Below are 9,976 nucleotides of genomic sequence, written 5' to 3' on the forward strand. Positions count from 1 at the left end.
CTGCACATCCCTGATGCGAATCTCCCGTTCCACCACATCCCAAAGATGCTCTATTGGATTGAGATCTGGTGACTGAGGAGGCCATTTGAGTACAGTAAACTCATTGTCATGTTCAAGAAACCAATCTGAGATGATTCGAGCTTTATGACATGGCGCATTATCCTGCTGAAAGTAGCCATCAGATGTTGGGTACATTGTGGTCATAAAGGGATGGACATGTTCAGCAACAATACTCAGGTAGGCTGTGGCGTTGCAACGATGCTCAATTGGTACCAAGGGGCCCAAAGAGTGCCCAGAAAAAATTCCCCACACCATGACACCACCACCACCAGCCTGAACCGTTGATACAAGGCAGGATGGATCCATGCTTTCATGTTGTTTACGCCAAATTCTGACCCTACCATCCGAATGTCGCAGCAGAAATCGAGACTCATCAGACCAGGCAACGTTTTTCCAATCTTCTACTGTCCAATTTCGATGAGCTTGTGCAAATTGTAGCCTCAGTTTCCTGTTCTTAGCTGAGAGGAGTGGTACCCAGTGTGGTCTTCTGCTGCTGTAGCCCATCTGCCTCAAAGTTCGACGCACTGTGCGTTCAGAGATGCTCTTCTGCCTACCTTGGTTGTAACGGGTGGCAATTTGAGTCACTGTTGCCTTTCTATCAGCTCGAACCAGTCTGCCCATTCTCCTCTGACCTCTGGCATCAACATGGCATTTCCGGCCACAGAACTGCCGCTCACTGGATTTTTTTTCTTTTTCGGACCATTCTCTGTAAACCCTAGAGATGGTTGTGCGTGAAAATCCCAGTAGATCAGCAGTTTCTGAAATTCTCAGACCAGCCCTTCTGGCACCAACAATCATGCCATGTTCAAAGGCACTCAAATCACCTTTCTTCCCCATACTGATGCTCGGTTTGAACTGCAGGAGATTGTCTTGACCATGTCTACATGCCTAAATGCACTGAGTTGCCGCCATGTGATTGGCTGATTAGAAATTAAGTCTTAACACACAGTTGGACAGGTGTACCTAATAAAGTGGCCAGTGAGTGTATATATATATGTGAACAACGATATATATATATTAAAAAAGAGGTTTTTGTTTTTGGCGTAGCCAACTCACCGTTTTGAGGAGAACCAGGAATAAGTCCGGCCTGTGGTTGCAGTTCGGCGGTAGGGTAAAATATAGCTTTTATTTATCCATTAAAAAAGTTCCAGGTTTCTTCAATAACAATTTTGCATGCAGTCAGTCCCTTTTGGACGACATGTTTTGACTCTACATGTGTCTTCCTCCAGGTCCAATGGATAAATAAAAGCTATATTTTACCCTACCATTGGACTGATCGCTGGAGAAACAAAAACTATTTCCCATATATATATATATATATATATATATATATATATTTACATACACTTGTGCTCAAAAGTTTACGTACCCCGTCAGAATATTTGCTTTCTTGGCCTTTTTTCAGTGAGTATGAATGATAACACCAAAACTTTTTCTCCACTCATGGTTAGTGGTTGGGTGAAGCTATTAATTGTCAAACTACTGTGTTTTCTATTTTTAAATCATAATTACAACCCAAAACATCCAAATGACCCTGATCAAAATTTACATACCCTGGTGATTCTGGCCTGATAACATACACAGAAGTTGACACAAATGGGTTTGAATGGCTACTAAAGGCAACATCCTCACCTGTGACCTGTTTGCTTGTAATCAGTGTGTGTACATAAAGGCTGTGTGAGTTTCTGGGATCCAGACAGACTCTTGCATCTTTCATCCAGCCACTAAAATTTCTGGGTTGTGAGTCATGGGGAAAGTAAAAGAATTGTCAACGGAAAAGGTTGAACTGTATAAAACACGAAAGGCATACAAAAAGATATCCTAGTAATTGATAATGCAGGCAGCAGCATTCAAACTGTGATTAACAAATGGAAAATCAGGGACTCTGTAAAAACAAAACCACAGTCAGGTAGACTAACAGAAATTTCATCCACAACTGCCAGGAAAATTGTTCGGGATGCTAAGAAAAACCCACAAATAACATCAGGTGAAATAATGGAGTCTCTGAAAACTAGTGGTATGGCTATTTCAAGATGCACAATAAAGAAGCACTTGAAGAAAAATGGGCTGCATGGTTGAGTCGCCAGAAGAATGCCATTATTGCATAAATGCCACAAAGTATCTCACCTACAATATGCAAAACAGCACAGCGACGAGCCTCAAAACTTCTAGAACAAGATAATTTGGAGTGATGAGACCAAAATTGAACTTTTTGGCCACAACCATAAATGTTACATTTGGAGAAAGGTCAACAAGGCCTATGATGAAAGGAACACCATTCCTCCTGTAATGCATGGCGGTGGACTGCTGATGTTTTGAGGATGTGTGAGCTGCAAAGGCACAGGAAGCGTTGAAAAAGTTGTAGGAAAGATGAATGCAGCATATTATCAGCAAATACTGGAGGCAAATTTGCAATCATAAGCCTGGAAGCTGCGCATGGGATGTACTTAGGCGTTCCAACATGAAAACAATCCAAAACAAAAGGCCAAGTCGACCTGTCATTGGCTACAGCAGAACAAAGTGAAGGTTCTGTAGTGGCCATCTTAGTCTCCTGACCTCAATATCATTGAGCCACTCTGGGGAGATCTCAAGCGTGCAGTTCATGCTAAACAGACCAAGAATTTACAGGAACTGGAGGCTTTTTGCCAAAAAGAGAGGACAGCTTTACCATCTGAGAAAATAAAGAACCTCATCCACAACTATCACAAAAATGGCTTCACCCAATCAATAACCATAAGTGGAGAAAAAGTTTTGGTGTTATCATTCATATTCCCTGAAAAAAGGCCAAGAGAGCAAAAATTCTGCCGGGGTATGTAAACTTTTTAGCACAACTATATATATACATTGTCACAAAATTTAAAGAGAACATACATTTAACACAAAATCCTAAAATGATGATTTAAATAATAGGTCATCTTCTGAAGCTAGCTTATCTTTAAGAATATAATGTATATATTGCATGCTCTGCCAGGAAGTACACCAGAAGATTTATGATCTTGTGTAGAGTTGCAAATTTATGCCAATATCTGGTGTAAACTCTAATTAATTTGTCAAACACGTCCCTTCACCTCTTGAAAAATGCCAAGAGCGGCGCCAAAAGGATAAATTTACAAAATGTATTTGAAAAAATCACCCTAATGGACAAAATGTTAGACTTTTTTTCCATAATAAATATAGACCATGTCACAAAATAAATGTTGCTAAATACTTTAAAGTATCATCAGGTGGCAGAGTTTTGGGCCAAAAACATTACAAAGTAAAAGAAAAGCTGTATTTGCCTTCAACAAAAAATAAGTTGCGGTATTCACCAAGAAAATATGAACACCGCCACGTGCTGTCTGCACTCCATGTCCTGCTTGTATCTCTGAAATTAAAATCATAATATTTTATTGATGAATGCAGCAATTTATATTCTACTTAGGGTGATGATAGAGAGTGTTTTATGATTGCTGAACAAAACTGGATATTACATGATCATCGCTAACGTGCATTATGTTGCTGCAGTGTGACGGACATGAGTGAGCAGTGCCGACTGAGGCAGTCTTGAGTTATTGTGCAAAAACTGTCTTTGCTGCTTACAACAACCACACTGCACAGCTTTCATCTCTTCTATTTCACTCACAAATAAAAGTTGCACAGTGATATTTTCCCCACAAAGGTTTTGACATGCCAGGTGGCGCATTATCTCTCAGAGAAGAAAAAGATCTGCAGTCTGAAATTGGACATGCCAGATCCATAAGTCCCCTGACAGTCATATATCCATGGCCCTTTAAGGCCCCTTTACATTTAGCGATGCACCAGCAATCCCGACCACGATACGACCCGGTCAGGATCGCTGGTGCATCGCTAAATGGTCGCTAGTGAGCTGCCAAAAAACAGGCAAATCTCACAGCGATGTAGCGATGCTCGGCGGTCGTACTTACCTTTCAGACGAAACAATGACCGACGTCTTCCACCCGTGTCCATAGCTCGCTCGTCAGCGCCAGCAGGAAGCCGACGACGAGAAATGGGCATGGACGATCTCGCGCGATCAGCAATAGCCAGCGGGGGAGCCGGTCGGAGGTAAGTATCACATGTAGCGATATCGCTAGCAATTGCTGCTGTGTCACAAAATGGGCGACACTTTAGCGATATCGCTATGTGTAAAGCCCCCTTAACACATTAGAGTGTCAGCCAAACCTGTCAATATCAGGACGTTCAGCTGTCATGAGTCTAATGTATTTGGAGGCATAACTTTATTACTATATTAGGGCACATTTCTAGAACTGTGTTACAGAAAATAGGGCTCAGCATGCATGTCACCTTTCAATTCATTCTTTATGAGATTACTGGAAAAAGTCAAGAACATAGTCCATTTCAATGGGACATTTCAGGACCCCAGTCTTGGAAAGGTGAGAGCCCAGGTATGGAAATAACTCTTTAATGTCAGGTTTCCCAGGTGCAGTTTGGTTTCATTTATTAAATATTTGCTTACAGTCAACTCTTGTAAAAGCTTAAGCAGATAACCTTATTTTCAGTCTGAGTGCGATCCAATAAATCAGTGGATTGCACTCAGACCAATCTATGGAGCAGTGAAAATATCACAGTATGTTATTGGATCATACTTGGCTATGCAAGTCAATGAGTCCATGGAAAACATCATACTGCACTTGGATGACACCTGGCTGCAGTCTGATATCCCCAAACTGACAAAATGGAGAAGATCTAGAATTTTTTTCCATCTTCTCCTCATCCAAGAAAATTGGATCATACCATGATCAAACTCTCATCATAGTTTGATCAGGGTGTGATCAGCATGATCAGCCCAGTTCTCTTGGATTAAAATCATAGAATCGTAGAGTTGAAAGGGACCTCCTTGGCTATCTGATCCAACCCCCAGCTCAAAGCAGGATTTGCTAAAACATCCCAGACAGATGCCTGTCCAGCCTCTGTTTGAAGACTTCCATTGAAGGAGAACTCACCACTTCTCGTGGCAGCCTGTTCCACTCATTGATCACTCTAACTGTCAAAAAGTTTTTTCTAATATCTAATCTGTGTCTCCTCCCATAGAAAAGTTTTTTCTAATATCTAATCTGTGTAGAGAAGATACGGTTGTGTGACCCTGGCTTAAGAGTGGGCCCCAATGAGAGGTAAGCTAAAAAAGACTGTACATTTCCTCTTCTGTATCCACTGCCTGTTTTTGCAAAGGAAACTGAACCATGTGAATCTGGCCTTAAAGTGGTTACATTTGTATTAATACCAGTCATACAGACTCCATCACTTAGTGCTATTTGATTCCTGTCACCATAGTGTGGTAATGTGTGTGAAAATTGTACATCTCTAAGTGTTTCCCATCAACAGTGCACAGCAATTCACTGAGTTCTTTCTAGTAAAATGATGCATCATTAATATAAGAAGGAACATGTGGTTTCCTCCGTCTGAGAAATACCATTTAGAACTCATCAGCACCTGGGCTTAATTTATTATTTATGTCAACTTTGCATATTTGTGAAGTTCAAGGGTTTATTGCCCTGGCCTGACCCAGCAAAGTCAGAACTCACATGTGGTTCTCTAGTAGCAATTTCTTTCTAATAAACCTCGCTTTAAACATAAAACAGCATATGCAATTGATTTTGCTAGTGATTAAAAAATAGCATGATGGTCATTGTTAGGTTTTGAAGTTGGAAATGAAATATGTCATTTTATTGCTATTTAATTGCACTGTAGGTCAGAAGCATGCGATGTGCAGTTATGTAGCCATAACAGGCAGTTTAGGAGAAGACGTTTGTGAATCATCAGAAGGGAAAGCTTGGACGTGTCATCATTATCAGTGTGGGGAGAGGAAGGCAAGTTCCATCTGGAGGTCACTCAGTCCAACAACTGCAACAGCAATGACTAATGATCACGGCATATCTCCTCGCCTTTGTTTATGGTATTTGGCGATTTTTGATTATTGCTATCAACTGATACATTTTACAGATCTCTCTGTACTGAGTAAGAAGAGAATGTAATCTTAAATGAACACCCTGTCTACACATGAGCAATGTCAAGCTTAGATAACAGACTTAGCAGTTTATATTTCTTTATTTAGATACCAATTGCGCCTTTGAAAATTATTTCTATCCGTACTCCGAAACTGTAATATGATATGTGTTTATAAAATTCGAATTTTTCAATTAATGACCGTTAATGGAAATGTAACAATTGTTAAAAAAAAGTTATTGGTGTTTATTCAAGTATGGCAAGTTTTATTTGTAAGTGAAAATGAAGGAAGCTATATGCATGGAATAGGTCTCACTCTCTATGCGTGATGATTCACCTATGCCCTTGATTCACCAATGAGTTTACACCAGAAATCTAGTGTAAAGCACTTTGAGAAGTTGCTTTGATGAATTTCTGAGTACAGATCACAATCAAAAAGCATGAATAGGTCTATGAGTCCATGGAAAAAACAACAGCAAAGTTTGCAATTTATAAGGCAACTAGCTGAAGAGCCCGGCGGTGCCAGGGCATAGTAACTAACTGTGGGTAGTTATAGCAAATTATAATTATCCTCCATCCCATAGTCCCGTGCCCATATACCCATCATACATATCCACGATCCCATAGGCCCATGCCCATATACCCATCATACATATCCTCCATCCCATAGTTGAGTGCCCATATACCCATCACACATCCTCCATCCCATAGTCCCATGCCCATATACCCATCACACATCCTCCATCCCATAGTCCCGTGCCCATATACCCATCATACATATTCTCCATCCCATAGTCCAGTGCCCATATACCCATCACACATCCTCCATCCCATAGTCAACCATTATGACATCATAATGAGCGGCGGAGCTTGCAACATATGATGACATCAACGTCGCCATGGCAACCATTATGACATCATAATGAGGGGCGGGGCTTGATACACACACACTTTTTCCCCATTATGTAGATAGGGGCAAAATTGTTTGGTGAATTGGAACGCACGGGGTTAAAATTTTGCCTCACAACATAGCCTAGGACGCTCTCGGGGTCCAGACGTGTGACTGTGCCAAATTTTGTGGCTGTAGCTGCACGGTGCGGATGCCAATCCCAGACATACACACATACATACATACACACACTTGAGCTTTATATATTAGATAATCCCTGACTAGATGCCAGTCATACACTATCCACCCTGGCACACCTCATCATAGATGAAGTGTAGATAAGAGGGATATTATTATAACAGAAAAAACCTATTTGAATTATCACTGAAAATAGTGATCAATTTAATGTAGCAGCATCAAGGACTGTTTTTTCATCAACCTTGCAGGTGAATATAGTGGAGCTTTTCAAATTTACTCAGCCTGATATGGAGGAGACCAGGATCTTCTGTACTTAGTGTACAAACTCTCCTGTCTCGTCTGTGAAATCCTGTATGCAGTGTGAGAACTCCCTATGTGATGACCACCTGACAGCCCACAACAGTGCATTGGATCATATACTAATAGACAGGGCCGCCATTAGGGCATTACTGCCTAACTGGCATATGGGGCCCGGTGAGCAGTCCTGTCTTCTCCTCCCCGGGACCCTGCGGCTGGATTCTGTCAGTTCAGTAACTGAATGTGTGTCCTAGGATGCACATTCAGTTACTCTATATTGCCGTGTGGGAAGAGCTTCCCACTTGTCAACAGTTAACAGCTGCCAGCTAATCACAGGCTGACAGCTGACATCAGTGAGCACATCGCCAGCATAAAATATATTTTGGCCCAAGCAAAAGCTGATAGCTATATATGTGATCTGGTGTTCTATGGGAACTGTTAGTGTGTGATTGGTTAGGACGTGGTGCAGAAGTGTTTTTATTCCAAGAGTGGGTTGTGGGACTGTGGAATGTTTGAGGGTGGAGGCCTGGGAGGAGTCTCAAGGGGGCCAAAAAATGTTGCCATTATGGGGCCGTGAAATTCCTGGTGACAGCCCTGCTAATAGAACCCACCAGCTCTTTTGGTTTCAAAATATTTTCCCTCAATTTCCCCAGCAGCACTAAAAACCCACTGTGAATAAACGTTAGCGGCAGGGCAGGCCAGGACCTCCAAGGCGTAGAGAGACAGTACAAACCACGTGTCTAGCTTGGATACCCCATAGTTAAAAGGCACAGAGGAATAATAGAGATGCTGATACTCCTTCAGCATCTTCCAAAACTTTTCCCGCCTTGTCAGAGTACCCCGCACATTAGTACATGGGCAATGGCAGAGTCTGAGAAAGCTTTGCCAGACCTTTAAGAGTGTTTCTCTGCTTCTGCTGCATCTTGTGAATGTCTCCTTAGTCTCCACTTCTTGGTTGTCCTAGGAACTGTGACCTCTGCTGCCAGTGTTGTTAGATTTTTTTTTTTTATAATTCTCCAACTAAGGCATGCTGGTACTGCAACACTTAATTAGACATTTTTTAGGCTGGTGACTAGTTCATGCAACCTTTATCTATCCCCTATTTTCTCAAGTTAGCTGGAGCATCATTGTAATTAAGCACCTGTACTTCGTGTTACCCCTACTCCATTGTAGATTGTAAGCTCTTACGAGCAGTGTCGTCATTATTTTTGCTTTAATTATAGTATTATCTTTAACTTTGTTCCTTATGACTGTTGTATGTGAACTGCTGAATTGTAAAGCACTGCAGAATATGTGGACGCTATATAACTAATTATTATTATTATATTATTAGACCTCTCCGCCACAGTAAAGAAAGATGTAAAGTTCTCCTTGTAGTATGGGTCTAGAAGGGTGACCAAACAGCAATTGTGTTGGCCAAAATGTGTACAATGCAAGGGTCATGGGAAAGGCAGCGGAACATAAACTCACCCATGTGTGCATGTGTAAATACAAAAAGGGTGGGGGAACAAGAGGCGCAATAGTGCCCTATCACTAGTGACACTACAATGTGAGTGGTGTAATGCAGTTCCACTCATAATAATATCCCTGAGGAAGGTGCCAGGAAGGGCGTCGAAACGTGTAGGAAGGAATAAAGAAGTACTTTGTTACAACATCTTGCATCCCAGGTGATTTTGTGGACTCAGCAGCGCGGACTGTGGCACACCTTGCTTCCCATATTTTCTGGCATGTGTGCATGTGTGTCAGACAGTCTTGAGCCAAGACTTCCCTGTCCTCCTTGTTCTCCTTCGTGTTCTCACTCTCCTCCTTGTGGCTACAGGGGTGAGAGCCACAGATCAGTTAGGTCTGTCAGACTTTTCAACAACTCTGTGGCAGTGTGCGGGTTGTCACCTAAGCAGATTACCTTCAACAGAGCTTATTGTTGGTCGAGGCAGTGCTTCCAGCTGGAGACTGATGTTGATGTTTCTGAGATAGAGGGTGAGGAGGAGGTGCAGGAATTGCTGTATAAGGTGGATGTAACCCTGGATCCCGGCTTCCACAATGATCATCTAGTGTGCTGTTAGGGAAATGTATTGTCCCTGGCAACAAGCACTTGTCCAGGTGTCTGTGGTTGAGCGGACCTTCTCAGTCACACCGTTGGTCAGGGCACGACTGATATTATGGAACATGTGCTTGCGTGAGTCGTGGATGGCACACTGGAGAAATAGTTGTGGCTGGTGACCAAGCACCAGGATACAGCCGCCAATATGAGGTTGCGGAAAGGTTCCGTATTGACCAGCCTAAATGGCAAAATTTCCAGGGCAAACAGTCTGGAAATGTGGCCTTTTAGTATTGTAGCCTGTGGGTGAGTGGCTGCGTATTTATGCTTGCGATCCAAGGACTGGGGTAGGCACAACTGAACGCTGCACTGGAACAAGTGTGTGGACTTGATTGCTGACCTTGGTTGCAAGTGTGCAATGACAGGTGCAGGGTGAGTCATCTTCACCTACAGCATGGACAGGGGATTGGCATGCATGTAGAACAGGAGAAGAGGCAGTGGTGTCACCCACAGACATTGTTTCTGGACTCTGG

This window comes from Dendrobates tinctorius, unplaced genomic scaffold, assembly GCF_039654945.1.
Source record: "Dendrobates tinctorius isolate UK_male_01 unplaced genomic scaffold, ASM3965494v1 ptg000022l, whole genome shotgun sequence".
NCBI classification, from domain to species: Eukaryota; Metazoa; Chordata; class Amphibia; order Anura; family Dendrobatidae; genus Dendrobates; species Dendrobates tinctorius.